This window comes from Corvus cornix, chromosome 13 (genome assembly GCF_000738735.6).
Source record: "Corvus cornix cornix isolate S_Up_H32 chromosome 13, ASM73873v5, whole genome shotgun sequence".
NCBI classification, from domain to species: Eukaryota; Metazoa; Chordata; class Aves; order Passeriformes; family Corvidae; genus Corvus; species Corvus cornix.
In genome coordinates, this window is record NC_046343.1 from 1,352,019 (window position 1) to 1,367,786 (window position 15,768).

Below are 15,768 nucleotides of genomic sequence, written 5' to 3' on the forward strand. Positions count from 1 at the left end.
CTCCACCCCTTTGCTCCGATGCAGAGCCCTCCGGATCCAGCATCCCACCCACGCTGCTGCAGCACAAATCCCTCTGCTCTCCCCAGCCCAGAGCTTCACTCCCAGCAAGGAAAAGCACAGCTCGCTCATGTTTGTTAAAAAGGGAGATGGCACAAAAAGGCAACTCCTGATCACATCCCTCTGATCTGGGACTCGGAGCTTGGAATATCCCTTCAGGTCCGGGACTTTCCAAAGGCAGAGAGCAGGCTGAGGGCTGAGGGATGGTAACTCTCTGACCAATTACACAGTAATTAAAAGACCCACCAAGAAAGCTTTGCATATGGACTTTAATTATTACACCACAGTCCTGCCAGAAACACACAAAAGAGGATCTTGGGCAGCTCGGAGGATGCATATGGCTTGTGTAGGTGGAGAGACCTAAGAGACTGTTACTTTGGGTAGGAAGTGGATTTTCCCTCTCCTATAATCTTGTTAAATTACCCTGGTTTTAAATCAATGATTTATATCTCCCTCTTCAAATCCAGAGGGGGAAAAAAACCCCAAACCCTCTCTAAACAGCCAGTGTGTGACAAGCAATACATTTTCACTTTCATTTACCCTCACACTGCAAAGTTCACTCAGCAAACCAGAAGTGTTAAAGGAAAATACTGGGAAGGACTGGTTAAAAAGAAAACCTTGGCTGAAGTGAGATGGAAAACAGATTTCCCGGGTGAGGTAAGTATCAGAAAATAATACATAATGTTAGACATCCGAAAAGGGAAGTAGGAAAATATTTAGGAATTTGCATAACCATTTGCAGCCTAAGAAAAGCACAAAAACCCAGTTTCATTAGGAAAGGACACTGCAAACAGTGCCAGGAGGTGCCATGCTCCAGGATCTTCCTGGGAAATGGCCATATCCTGTGCCCAGCACTGGTTTTCTGGGAGTGCCTGTGTGGAGCTGGCTGAGGATTCCCAAACAGATTTTCATTTGCCCTTTGGGTTTCAGGGAGCCTCCCTCCCTCCTCAGCCAGTTTGCATCTGTGCAGGTCCTGCAGCTTCCAGGGGAAATCATCTCTTAGCAACACCCACAAAAATAAAGTAAAGTAAGACCCGGCACAGACCTGGAGCTGAGGCCACGCTGCAGCCCACCTGCAACAGGGAGCACTCCGAGTCTATCCAATTAACTTCTCTTCAACCCTCCAGCTTTGTGGAAGCCCCACTGTGCTGCCATGGAGCACCAAGCCTTCGTTATTTGAAAGCCAACCCGGGCTGCACTAAAAGAAGGGTGGGCACAGGTCGAGGGAGGTGATTCCCCCCTCTCTTCCACGCTAGCGAGGCCCCACCTGGAGCACTGTGTCCAGCTCTGGGGTCCCCAGCAAGGGAAGGACCTGGACCTGCACCAGTGAGTCCAGAGGAGGCCACAGAGATGCTCCAGGGGCTACTGCTCCAGGAGCAAACAGCCCCATGCTACAGCCCGAATGCCCCGGGTGAGGTGTCACCAGCGGTGACAGCGGGGAGGAACCGCGTGTCCCAGCGCCACGAGGAAGCACCGACATCACCCACAGATGTCTCCAGCTCTGCTGACTCACTGCTCTTCCCCCCAGCAGGAACATCATCCCAGCCCCGGGAGCGCTCCCAGCGCAGCCGTGTCCCTGGGGCTGCATCCGGGGCTGAGCAAGAGGGGAACTCAAAAAAGCCCCTTTCTGTTTCTGGTGGAGGTGGATGGAAATCACCAGGCTCCCAGTTCCCATGGGAAGGCACTAATAACCTCCTGGACACTGCCACATCCTTTAACAACCGTGCTATTATGGGGTGCTGAGCGAGCAGCCATGGGGCTCCTTCCCCACCAGGCACTGCCAGCACGGTCCCACCGTGCCCTGGCACGGCGCAGGATGGGACTTTGTGTGCCTGTCCCCACTGCCCACGGCGTGTTTGGAAAGGAAATCCCCCCACGTGGCCTGGAGCACCGTGAGGGAAATAAAGCCATCTGTTCCCTGAGACAGGCCAGCTTCAAACCAATTAATGTAAAGAGCCTGTATTAAAGGGTCTCTCCTCGATGCAAATCCCCTCTTGTAAACAAACCTTACCGGTCCCAGCCCCGGTCTCCAAGCCAAGTTCCAGTCTGATTAGTTACTCCACATGCCTTAAATTCCCCCTTACTGTTACCAGTGAATAAAACTATCTTTTTGCTGAGATGCATTAAACACGGACTGAATTTCACCTTGAGGTGTCCTTTGCAGCAATAATTAGTGAAACTGGGACTTCTCTGGGTGAAAAACAAGCAATTTAATTTGTTTCTTGGCAGTAGTTGTCCTCCAGACCACCACCCACACAGCTCATCACACACTGAGTTTTATCTCCCATATTTGCACCATTCTGGACTATTTTTGGGTGCCTGCCTAAAGCAGAGCACAGAGGGCAAGGTGTGTAGTTCAGTATATTAAAAACAGGAGAATGAATTAATGAGAAGGGAGTTCAGCAACAGTTTTGTGCCATTCTCTGAGCAGCAGCCCTGGAAAGCACCTGTGGGGAAAGCACTTGGTGCGGGTGAGCTCACCTGGGCAGGACAAGGGCTGAGAGTTCCTGCAGGAACACACACTATGGACTCTGGAAAAGCACTGGGATGAGGAAACAGCCCCCCTATGGAGGAAATGCATTTGTTAACTGATGGTTTAAACGTGGGAGCACCAAACTGGAGCCACAGGCTGCTCCTGCACAGCCCAAGGAACCCCAAGGAAACTTCACGGCTCCTCTGAGCAGAAGCCTTCCCTCCCTCCACCAATACCCACTTTCTTTTCTCAGGTAATTAATTTGTCTTCTCAGTCTTTCCATTTAAAGACACGAGTCTGAAAGCTCCTCAAATTGTATCAGAACCTGGGAAAAGCATAATGTGCATCCCAGTCCTTCCCAGCTTCATCCCTGCCCCACTCTGCTCCCCACAGCAGGGATGTGGTTCCAGCTCACCTCCATCCAGCATTATAAAGGGTTTGATCCTGAGTTGCAACCAGCCTGATTTCTTTCCCTTGCTTTGTACACTTTTCTTCCTATTCTGTTTAAAAATAGACAGGAAACTGATAAAATCATGAGAGCTACCTAAATATGAAGCTGTTTATACCTCACTGATTTGCGTTTCTTCCCTGTAAAGCAGAGTCTGTAGATGTTACCTGCGACGTTCACACAGAGGCTTTGCTTCTCATCTTGCTTCGAGTCAGGTCCCACAGTCTTCACTCAGGAGAAGTCCCTTTCCCCCAGCAGTAATGGAAATTTCCCAAACATGGACAAAATGATGGTGCTGCAGTAGAAGACAGTAAGAGAAGAGAGGGAGATGCATTTCCTGAAAGCAAAAAAAATAAGCTTTTCATTAAAGGTGAGCTCTGCTGCCAGCCCCAGGACTTCGAACCAGTTCAGAACAAACATCTCCCCGTTGGCCTGGAGGAGCAGAATGGGAAGTTTTGGTCTTAGAAAAAAATTCATGAAAAAGTGAAATTGTGGATGCCCTGTGTCTGTATGTGGGGCTGAAGCTCCCGGGAGCTGCTGAGCTGCCCTGAAAGCAGTGCAGGTAACCAGGGAATCTGACAGCCAGGGAAGAGTCAGTGCTGGGAACACTTGTGATTTTGGCATTGAAAGTGTTACGGAAAACTCGCCATAAAGTTCCTCTGAGGCTTTAATTTCCTCCCCCCAATCTTCCTTTGATTTTGATCCCCTCCTTTCCTCATGGCCTTTGAACTCTTAAAAAGGCACTTTGAAGAGATGTCATAAAGCAGGGGTTTATTCAGGAGCTCCCCTTTGATGCTCCTGCTCCGCGTGTGAAGTGCGGCCCCGCAGGATGCGGAGCCAGAGGAGCCAAAAGCCGACACAGAAAGGAAAGGGCACAAAAGTAAAAGTGTGGATGTGGTGTTTGGGAACAGCTCACGGACACAGGCACAACCCCACCCTGGATTCTGGGCTACAGGGACCTGGTGTGGTCACACCCAACCTGCTCCTGCAAGGGGGAAGCGATGGGGATGAGGGAAAGGGGCAGTGGGCTGGGAGTCCCTCATCCCAAAGGCCATCCCGATCTCCCCACAAGGTTACAGGTGTGTGGCAATCCCCCCATGCCCGTGTGATGTCCCCAGCTGTGTCAGTGTCACTTGGAGTATCTCTGGCACCCAACCCCCAGGGCTCAGCTCAGCCCAGCAGCTCCAGGAGTCGGTGCTGGGATCACCCTGCAGCCCTTCCCATCTCCAGCTGTCCCAGCCATGAAAGGTCCTTCTGTCAAACACACAGAACAGTATTAAATAATCAAAAATGTAAATAGTCCTGTGCACACAAGCTACCAAGAACAGGCCTGCAGCTTCCAAGCCCAGCCCACGGGAAGCTGATGGCACCGCCAAGGCAGAAGGCAGGGTGCAGAGCTCACCACCAGCACCAGCTCTTCAGACCTAGGGAACATGAGCACTCCAAACACCCTTTCCATACTGGACTAGCTCAGAATCACAGGAGCATTAAGGCTGGAAAAGCCCTCTAAGACCATCGAGCCCAACCCTGCTGCAGGCCAAGCTTAGGCTGGGTGACTTTCTTCCCGTCCTGAGCTTCTTTCTGAATTACAATGGGACATTTCCAGAGTGCAGCTGTTTGTGCAGCACAGGCCCCGTGGCACGAGGCCACCGGTCGGAGCCTCTCAACTTTGTTTAACCTTTGCATAGGGAATTGCATTAACTCGTCCAAGGGAACCTCTCAGCAAGGGAGAAACAGATGTTCAGGCATTAGATAAGCTACGAGCAAGTCCAGGGTGTTTATCAGCAGGGACGTGGGGTTGAGTTTGGGTTTGTTATTTTTAATGGGTGACCAGTGGTAGGAATTATTCAGGAATAAGTGAAAACTATCCTGAAAACTGCCTGAAGGGCTTCTGAAAGGATTTTTTCCTCAGTTGCTCCTTCTTACCTGCAATATCAATTTCTGTTCTTTTTTTTTTTTAAATTACAGCCAAGTATCTGCTTCCAGGACTGAATGCAGATGCAGCTGGAACAGGAAATTTTAACTTGCTTCCAACCTGGGAATTTTGCACTTTAAACTTGAGATAAGGAGGGAACTTGGTTTTAAAGACACACGTCCCCTAACAAAAGACAACTGTAGTTCCAGAGGGGCCACCCCACAGCCCTCCTGAGAAACCAGTACTGCAGAAAATGGCAACATCTAAAGAGCTAAGCATCCCTAGTGTGCATTTATTAAATTATCCCCAATTAATACACTCCTAGAATCACAGAGACACAGAACAGTTTGGCTCGGAGGAGACCTTCAAGATCACCCAATGCCACCCCTGCCATGGGCAGGGACACTTCCCACTATCCCAGGCTGCTCCAGCCTGGCCTTGGACACTGCCAGGGATCCAGAGGCAGTCACAGCTGCCCTGGGCACCCTGTGCCAGGGCCTGCCCACCCTCACAGGAATTAATTTCCTCTCAATATCCCATCTAATCCGGCCCTCTGGCAGTGGGAAGCCATTCCCTGTGTCCTGTCACTGCTTGTCCAAAGTCCCTCTCCAGCTCTCCTTGAGCCCCTTTAGGCTGCAATATTATATGCCCATATATACACACACTCAAAGGAGAAGGAGATTTGGGGACTGACAAATTCTCTACACTTAGAATTTTCCTCCCAAAGCATTTGGAAGAAGGACCAGCCCCTCTGTGGTGCCATGTGTTATCACCACCCAGGCAAAGCCACAGCTGCACTGGCACTGCCCAGAAGTTCTGACAGAGGACAAGAGAGACAAAGCAACCACAGCTTTTCCTGGTGCAGCCAAGGAGCCTTGGGAAGGACCACGGCAGCCTGGCTCCTCCTGCAGCTGCTCCCTTCACACGACCAGCCTTGAGGAAAGCAAGCAAAGAGAAAAAAATGAGGCAGTGAATGAAAAATGAGTATTTTGTGACGGGCATTTTGTGTTACCAACCTGTGGCAGATTTTTTTAAAGGCACAATCAAACATCTAAAGCTGCAAATATAAAAGCTGGCACTATGGAGAAAGCCAGCACCCAGCTACCCAAACATCACCCAAAACTCAGGGCCTGAGGTTTCCATCCTCCTTAAGCCCTGCTCTCTCACTCGCATGGAGCATCTCCCCAAGGACCTTCCCCAAGAGGAGGGCAGGGAGCAGAGAGCTGCCCTGCCACAGCCAAACCCACTCTGCAGCAAAGTAGGTCAAACTGAAATGCTTTGCTCTCAGCTGAAGGTCACCACTGTCTCCCCAGCCTGCTCTGGGAAGTTAAGTGTATTTACATTGAGAAGATGTGGAGAGGTTTTGGAGCTGGAAGTGGTTAGAGGAAAAACAGGCCATTAAAGAGAGCAGGAGCATGAGCCTGCATCCGAAATGGTGAACGCCAAGGGAGGAAAGAATGAAAAATCCCAAATAACAGACATTTCCCTCAAAGGGCAGGAGTGTTAGAGCTGCCTTCCCCACTCATGGGCAGGCACTGGGAGGTGTTCCTGTACAAACTACAGCACTGATGAGAGGTCTCGGGTAGCATTTGCAGAGGGCTTTGACATGGAAAGCCCAAATTCCCCTTTACGGAGGCAAAGTCTGACAAAAGCATAATGGAAAGAGGCTTCACACAAACCCACGCAAACTTTCCAGCCTGCCCTCCAAGTGGGAGCACTGGTGTTTCCATTAAGTGCCTGGAAGCTCAGAAAGCTTCCGGAGGAAAAGTAAACTCATGATTAGACTGAGCGCGACTTTTTCCTTGGATTTCTGCAGAATTTTTACAAGGAGTTTTGCAACAGTAGCAGGGATTGCCCCAGTGCACTTGTGGGTGTCTCTTCTGACTGCCCCACAAGAGGAACACAGATGTAGCCATTTCAGAGTATTTGTCTGAAATCATTGTTGGGGAGATCTGTCAGATGAGACTCCATGTAGAGGCAGAATCATAGACAAAGTCACAGAACTATTCAGGTTGGAAAAGCCCTCCAAGATCATCGAGTCCAGCCATTCCCCAGCATTGCCAATGCCACCTCATGTCCCCAAGTGCCACATCCACATGGCTGTTAGATCCCTCCAGGGATGAGGACTCCACTCTTCTTTCAGGGAAGAAATTTTCCCCAGTATCCAACCTAAACCTCCCCTGGTGCAACTTGAGGCCGTTTCCTTTTGTCCTGTCACCTGTTCTCGGGAGAGGAGACCGACCCCCACCTGGCTACAGCCTCCTGCACAAAACAGGTAGGAAACAACCCTGGATCTGAAGCCACACTGAACTTTGGGAAAGCCCAAACCTAAAGCAGGCTGCCTCCTCTGCCCCGGTCTCCCCAGCACGATCCCACCGCCCAGGGGGACTCCTGGAAGCATCAGGCAGGGGACACATCTTGACACAGAGGTTGCATCATGGCCATCATTCACACATTGTACAGACCATCTCCTCTGCTCCTGTGAAAGCCACAGCACTGCCTGCACAGGAGAGTTATGTTAGAAGACTAATTAATGTATTTTGGCTGTCTCCTAATGAAACTCGGCAGCTGGAAGCAGGCACGGTGCCAGCACCACGTGACCGCTCCGTTCTCCCTTGGACTCGGTTCAGGAATCTCTCTGCTGAAGTATCCAGTTGTCCTGCACGACTCTTTTTCCCCCCAAACTGAACTAATCAATGTCTGGCTGCGAGTTACCATGGAGGGAGGGGGAGAAACATGCCTGGAAAAGCTGTTGTACATCACCCACGGTATTCCAGCCCCGCTGCCATGCGGCCATACACAGGATTCCACTCCTCCATTTATCTTCCCGCGAGCAGAACGGCTGGAAGCGGATGAGTGCCTGCCATGGAGGGCAGTTTTGAGTGAGGTTATTGCATTCTTGACTTAAGCCCATTTTTCTGGTTTCCGTGCAAACGTCAATGAATTTTAAAAGGCGGCATTCAGCCCCGACGTTCCGATTCAGACCAAATTCAGCATCTCTCTGCAGGGGGATTATGCTCCTGCCTGGCAGAGGGGAATCCATTGGATTTCTTCTCCTCTCACCATTACAACCCCTGACTGTCCCACACATCCCAGTTACCTCCATTTGTTGCTGCACCATTCCCATGACTCCAGGCAGGAACACGCACTCTAAAAGCACAGGAGTATAACTGCTTGCACCTCATACACGAACACACACACGCGCACAGGTGTGTGCCGGCACCGAGCACGGCAGGAATGTAAATACATTTTACTCCTAATTATGGAAAGTACTTTGGCAGGAGGCGGCCAGGGACACAAAGAGCTACTATTGAGGTTCCTCAGGCTGTGGCCCCCATTCAGCACACAATTGACAATATTTAGACAGCATGGGCTGGTTCCTTCCTTCGCAAGGTAACTTCCTCGTCTGGCAGCCCCGGGCGGGCTGTAAACGACCTTGTGTTTGAGGACAGTGTCAAATCAAATAAGTGGGCGAAGGCAGCGGCGCCTGCTCGCTGCTGCTGCTCCACCACCATCCCCTGCTCCCTCCTCTCCACCCGCAGCCCCTCGGGCTGAACAGAGCTGGAAGCTCTGGCAGGAGATGCTCCCATGCTGCCCAGCAGGGAGGCAGCAGCCAGGGAGCACCAGGCGATCCTGCTGCACAAAGCAGGGACAAAAATTATAATAAAGACTTACTTATTAATTCCAAAGGAATTTCATCTGGGGGGTTGTCTGTCTCATCTCTCCCCTCCCATTTCCAGCCTTCCCCTGGCAAACTCTCACCTCCAAGATGCTCAAAGATTTGCTGGTCTTTCACTGGGCAGCTTCACTTCCAATCCCCTCCACCCTGTCCGTGCCCTGTTCCAGTCTGGCTCCCGTAACACAGAGGTCCAGACCACAAGGCACACTGACTTCTGCAAGTCTGGCTCTAAAACCAAATAAAAAGCTTTTCATTGACACTCAAGTGTAGGTGCAGCAAGTCAAAAGCCTTATTTTCATGTTTTACAGAGCTCCCACCTGAATAAATTCATTTTAAGTGCCACTTTTCCATTTGTGGATTATGAAAGGTTGGGAGGTCTGGATGCCATCACCAGGGACCAAAAGGCAATATATCAACTACTGCAGGAGCCTGTCAGTGCTGCTGTACCCCACGGCCACGGGCACTGCAGAGCCTTGCCAAGCACTGCCCCTGGTGACTCCAAGCACGACCAGAGCCCTGCCTCGGACACACGGACGGACACATGGACAGATGGACAGCAGCAGGTCTGCTGCTCACAGGGTAGGACAGGCACATGGCCATAAAGCAATAGTGGGACTTGAATGTGACATGGCTCAGTGGAAGAAAAATCCCTACTATAAAATATTTCCTAATCCACCCACCTTCCTGCTCCCGTTTGGAGCAGAACGGCTCCATTGTGCTCTGGGGTTTGCTCAAGGCAGAGCCTGCACAGGGAAAGGAGGGGCTGCACATCCCTCAGCATGAACACACCCCCCAACCCAACTGGGGCTCTTGCAAACACCCAGTTTAGATCCAGGTGTAGCCCATTTCCAGCTATAATGCACAGCATCACCTTAAATTACAAATCACATGTACCTGTGGGTGTAAGTGCCTGAGGCAGATTTGGCACACCAACAGCTATGGGAGAAATCTGGAGAAATACAGTGGCATGAGATTGTTGGCTTTGCATATATTTAATTTTCCAGCCATTTTTAATCATATGGAACCACAGCTTAGGGGTGTTGGAGCATCACTGCTGCCAGCCCAGAGGACAGAGTGGCTCTGTGTGTCCAGCCATGAGATTTGAAGCTCTGTCCACAGTGGGAACATACACCATCCTATCGAACTCACAAAACATCAGCAAGCTCAGCATCTTCCAGGGAGAAGGATCACCAGGTTTAAAATCAGACCAGAAGCAAGAGGTGCTCCCTGTTTTCTCCCACTCAGCACACAGAAAGTTTTCCCCAGCCCTTGGTGGGTCTCGAGCAAACCAGGGAAGGTTTGAGTTTATTCCACTCGTGCAAGGAAACTCCTCTGACAAACCAAACAGGGGTTTGGCAGAGGAGCTGCAGCACCATATGGTTCCTCACTCCTCACACACACAGCCCTCCACAGTAATGCAGGGACAGAAGCACTAGGTGGCAAAAAAAGCCAACAGGTCCTTATTTGTTACAATCTGGAAATGAGCATTAATGTCTCCATGAAATTCTGGGAGTTTAATAACAACCATGATGGGTCTCAGCCCAGGACCAGTGTGTTTTCTTGTTCCCAGTGAAGGATGGAAGTGAGGGCTCACAATCAGACAAAGAAAAGGGGGAGAAAGGGGTTAAACCCCAAATTGTTACTAAATAAATAGTACCAAAGTAGAAAAAAACATCTTGCTGGATTTCTGAGCACCACTTCCTTCCTGGCAATGGCCATGTAATAAAGCATCAAAATAAACAGTAATCGAAAAAATAAATATCTGGAAATGGTCTGTATTCCAGATGAGAAACATCTGCAGGGGTAGATCAGCAGATCTTTTCTCTTTTTCCTGGGCAATTAGTTGGACAATTCTGCACTCTTATAGGTAAAATTATTCTCCCAGCCTCTTCTATCACCTCATAAATTAAATCAGCATTTTTGCAAAGGAAGGTAAAATCAATAAATACCTCTGGATAAATAAGAGCATAAGACTCCCTCAGATGTAGCTGAGCCATTCTCCTTGGGACCGTTTCCTGTGCAGCTCTGCTCATTTCCAACTGCGCTTTCTCAAAAGGATGGGGGGAAAACAACAACCCTCAAATGCTTTAAAATTTAAAAGTAAGATTATAATTTTTCCTGTGCTAAAACGAACATGAGGTTAAGGGCTGGATTAGACCAATGGATCGACTGTGTGACTTGTTACAGACCATAAACAGGGACAGTCCCATTAATTTTGGAACCACCACTGCCAATTATGAAAGCATTGTGCTTGCCATACACATCGATTAGAAAAGCTGTTTATTTGAACTAATAAAGCAGTAAATGAGCTGAAATTGTCTTTTCTTTATTTTTAATATGATAAATGGAATAAACTATGAGTACATCTGTTCCAAGCTCCTTCTCTAAAACATGTTATGTCTGAAAAGCCTGAAAAATGTTCTTTTCTATTCCAACATTTCAAAGTAATGATTTTCTGCAAAGCATCACCTACAAAACATCCATCAGGCTTACACAGTTTAATCCTCATTCTGCATTTAGCTCCCTTTCTGCTAAACCACATTACATGGGGAGGAGAAAATGGGCATTAGCCTCCAGATAAATCATGGGCAGCTCTGGCTCAGCACCCCAGGGTGCAGCTCTCTGAGATGCCACAGAATCGTGGAATCATTTAGGTTGGAAAAGGCCTCCAAGATCAAGTCCAACCATTAAGCCACCACTAAATAAAGTCCCCAAGTGCCACATGTACATATTCAAAGTGCCAGGGTGATCTCTTTCAGACAAATCTGTATTACAACAGTAGGAAGGAGCCAGAGGGCCAGACACAAAACTGTCTCTCTTTTAGCCACAAAACTCTTTTCCCTCTCCCATTATCACTATTTTTTTAAACCTTGCTGCTCTGAGCCTCTCCCAGCAGGATAAACCCCTGGTCACCTTGAGCAGGAAAATGCACACAAACCTCTCGGATTTTAAAAACATTCCCACCAAATAGCAAGGAAAAGTCCCTCCAGCATCTGTGCAGCACTGCAGCAGTCCTTCCTCCCCTGAGACACCACACCATTATTCAATAGAGTAAATGCTGAACTTTTTTTTTGGCCAGGCACTGAGATGACACAGCACATCAAGGCAAATCCATATTCCAGTTTTGGGATCTCCCAGGATCAGTCCAGCTGGAGCTGGGAATGCAAACCTGCTCCCTGCACTGCCTCAGAATGGGAGCTTAGTAAAATAGCAGAGAGAGGAAAAAAGTGTCACCAGATAATGAACACCTTATTTTAGGCTGTGGTTAAGTAATTTGCTTTTCTGAGAAGGGAGGTTTTTTATTGTATTTAGTGGGGTTTTTAGGGCAGCCATGGTGAAGTTTCTACATAAAGGAAAAGCAAACAGCTGAAGAGCCCTCGCTGGGCTTTGATCCTCCCTGCAGTGAGCAAACCATGAAGTGATTGTTAAATCCTAATCCGATTTAAAACTGCTTTTGAATGCTTTAGGGGAGGAAGTGCTGGCTCTCACCATCCTGTCCAGCCCAGGGGTTTAAAGCTGTGTCACTGTGCCTGTGCAAAGCCAGGATCCCCCTCCCAGGCAGCTGCTGCTTCGGCCCAAAACACCCACCCTGAGATAAAGCACATTAAACTAGTTATATTTTTAATTCCAGAAATACCATTCAAAAGGAGTCAGGATTAAGCAACCTGCAAAAATGTAACACAGCAACTGCCAACCAAACTTCAGCTGCAGCATCTTCCCCGTGAGAGTCTCTCATGACATGGTGGCAGAGGAGTTTTATGCCACCTATTGTTTGTGCCACTACCCTGTTATTCTCTGGAGCCCTCTGGTTTGTAGCCAACAAGGAGATTATCTCGAAATGCAGCTGGGCACAGGTACACCTGTAGCCCAATGACCCCATTATTACAGAGTCAGAGAGGTGTAGGACCCTGCCAGACCAGGGGCTGCACAGCCAGAGTGACAGCCCTGGTTTCAAAGGGTTCATGAAGGAGAAAACCGGGAACACTGAAGATTTAGGATGCTCACATCTGGATTCTGTCACTGTAGCAGGATAAAACAAAGCCATGATCCAACCGTCTTTGGTCAAGTGTGGATCAGAAGATGAGCAAACACATCCCAGCTCAGCAAGTCGTTATTTTCTGTGTGTTCAGTTCACCAAGAGCCTGGTAGGAGCAGAGATTTCAACATGAAAACCAAGGCCCCAGGACACCAGGATTAGAAATGTGCTGGCAACTGGCAAGATATCAGAACACTTTCCTTGGCTGGAGCCAAAAAGCAGCAATTTTGCCTGGAACTGGTTATAAATCCCAGCTCCAGAAAAGCTTAAGAGACTGAGTGTGATCACTGACACAGGAGAACCAGGACACGGGTGTTGGCTCCAGGGACAAGGGATAGCATGGATCTTCAGGGGAAAAACAAGCTTCCATGTGCCAGTGCAGGATGGCTGCAGCTCTCCTGGTACTGGATCCCAGCTTGAACATGGCCTGAGAGCTGCTTCAGCCCCACAGTGAAAGACTTCATGTTCTCCAGGACGTTTCAAAAGGCAGGAACAAGGAAAGGCAAGAGCAGGACCCTCCCCTCCCTTCCAAAAGCAACTTCTAAAGAGCAAAATGACCTTTACTTCAGGGGAATGTGCTTATGTAGCAAGACTGTTACATTTTTTGAAATGATCTCTTTTCAAACAATTAAAATCCACGACCCACACCATGTGCAAGGCCGCGAGTCAAATCCCTGCTTTACATCACACACGGCACTTTTAAATGACATCTCCTTTTTCCGGGGTGGAAAATCACAGTCAGCATTTGTATATAAATATTATTACACAGCTTGAATGTGGAAGCCAGGAAACAGAGAGTGCTGCATGACAACGTGCTAAAAATTCCTTGCTGCATTTTTTTTGCGTGGAGAAGCCAGCACTGTTTGTACAGGGATCCCATTGTCACCCACGGCGCTGTGCTCGCGGCAGCTCGCCCAGGACCAACACGTCCTCCTGCAAGCAGAGCGAGCAGCATGTAGGAAATTGTCTCCTGGGCTCCTGATACTCATTCACTGCTCTCCCAAAAATTACAGATCCATTTAACCTGTGCATACATTAGATGCCAGGCTGTTGTCATGCTCTGACTACTCACCTGCCTAAGAACAGGAACACAATAATTAGGAGGGTGAGCTTGTCCTCCAAAGAGAAGCAGATGAAGAAACTGCTGGCACACATTCTTTAAAGTAATAATAGCATTACTTATCTTATTAATATTGCTGTATTCTAATGAAAGTACATTTTATTAGACAGATTTTCAACCTCAACAGTCCCCTTTCATAGCTCACAAGTGGCTGACAGGGCCAAAGGCTAGGACTGGACTTCGTTTTGGGCTAAGATTAAGCTTAGGGTCAGCTTGCCATGCAGTAGCTTGAGCGTGTCTGAGTGGCACCAGATCCTAATTTCTCCTGGGACACTTTAACTTGTTATTCCAGGGCTAGAGAGACAGCAGTTAAATAGCCCAGGGCTTTTCCATCTCCAAGGAACAAATGACAACACCTGAAACTGAAATCGCCAGCCTCCAGATCATCAAACCTTAATCCCTCCATATCAAATGGTCAAGTCCTTGCTGCTAAAAATACCCCAAACTGGCCAACGCCGGCTCTTCAAGCATCCAGAAATAGTGGTTGGTTTTCTGAAAGCCACACACTTCCATGTGTGCACAATGTGCTGCTTGCCTTTGAAAACAAAAACACTTCCACAGGACATACACACTGTTCCACTAGAGCAGTCGATCCAACCCTGAGGCACAAAAACCTCCAACAGGGAGAAGCCACGTCTGGCACACACCGATCACAAACAGCCAACAAAACACGGGGCACTTTGGGGCTCCTGAGCACTGACATCAAACTATTCCTGTCGGGAAGCACCAAGATAATGAAACACGAGCCAGGAAAGACACGTGGCACGAACACAGACACCACGGCACGGGCAGAGCGTGCAGCCCCTCGCCAAGGCTGTCCTTAAATCATCTCTTCACTTTCCTGCTGGACAAAGCAAAACCAACTTGTCAAAGGTGCTGAAGCTACTTCAGACTTCCTAAGAGAGCCTGGGACAGAAAAGGGACACCTGACACTCCCTGGAGAATATTTTAAAGAAAAAAACGTGGTTTGAACCGTAAAGTGCCTGGGATGGGGAATACAGGAAAAGTGGACTAAGGTGGGGGGTTCCATTCAACCTGTTGTTTCACTGCTCTGCAAATCTCCCTAAAATTCCTAAAGATGGCAAAACCTTTCCCTTGGGAGCTTCCAACCTCAGAGCCCGTCAGAAGAGCCCACAGAGCTGGACCAGGGCCTCTGGCCCAAAATACCCCCAGGGTCAGATCAGTAGGACAAATCCACATAATTTCATTATTCATATCACTGAATTTGTTGAGATAGGACAAAAAATTTTGAAGGTTCCCTGCCTCTTTGGCTGCCAAGTTCCTGTCAGGGATATCAATTCACAGATCAGCTATCAGAATTTAACATTCCTGGCAATTCTGGGGGCCAAGATTTGATTTGATTATGAAAATTCAGGGTCATTTCCAAACTTTATCCATTCTGGTTCTAATTACTTCAATAACTGAGACAAGTTTTGAGGTGAAAACTCAAGTCTCTTTCAACACATGGTTTAATGAAAAAAAATTCACAAAATCAAAGGTCAAACAGGTCAAAATAAGTACAAATAACTTTTCCCTTCTAACGTTAACCCTTACAAAGGGTACTGGACATAACTCGATGGACATGGGAAGTGCTCCCATCCATTAGATGGACAGAGGACTTTGCTTTAGAACGGAAAGAGTGGGGGTTTAGACTGGACTGAAAGATAAGTCTCGAAATTCCCAAAATTTCAGACCAGTAAGGCATAAGGCTTATTTTCACACCAGTTTCTCCTCCCTAGTTCTCTGTTTCCCAAGCACTGTCCGTTTGTCCCCCAGATAAGCAAAGGCCCTACACGGCTCTGCACCAAACGCCAGCGAAGACGTGCCCAAGGACTCGGGAGTGTTTTCCCTCGGAGGAACTCGGCCGTCACATCCCATTCCATTTGGAACTTGGGCTATTTTTGCCCTGTGCATCATCCAGTGCTTGTCCTCGCTGGCTCTCGCCTGCCAGGACGATGACTAACTTTCTCCCTCCCCTTGTTCCCTCCACCCCTGAGAACGTTCACATCCATCTGGTGTTTCTCACAACAAAATATTTTT

At 48.6% G+C, this 15,768-nt stretch overlaps 1 long non-coding RNA gene across 7 annotated transcripts in view; it reads right to left on the bottom strand.

Annotated features, from left to right (window-relative positions):
* LOC104689476 overlaps positions 1-15,768 on the bottom strand; it is a 50,649-nt gene that overhangs the window by 25,500 nt on the left and 9,381 nt on the right. For 5 of the 7 annotated variants that reach the window (XR_005603054.1, XR_005603055.1, XR_005603052.1 and 2 more), the window contains exons 2-3: positions 3,146-3,273; positions 2,539-2,621 (exon numbers count right to left, since the gene is read on the bottom strand). This is a non-coding gene — a long non-coding RNA (uncharacterized LOC104689476). Of the gene's footprint in view, positions 1-2,538; positions 2,622-2,945; positions 3,031-3,145; positions 3,316-15,768 lie in introns of all 7 variants that reach the window. The other 2 variants (XR_005603053.1, XR_005603050.1) reach the window with 2 other exon arrangements.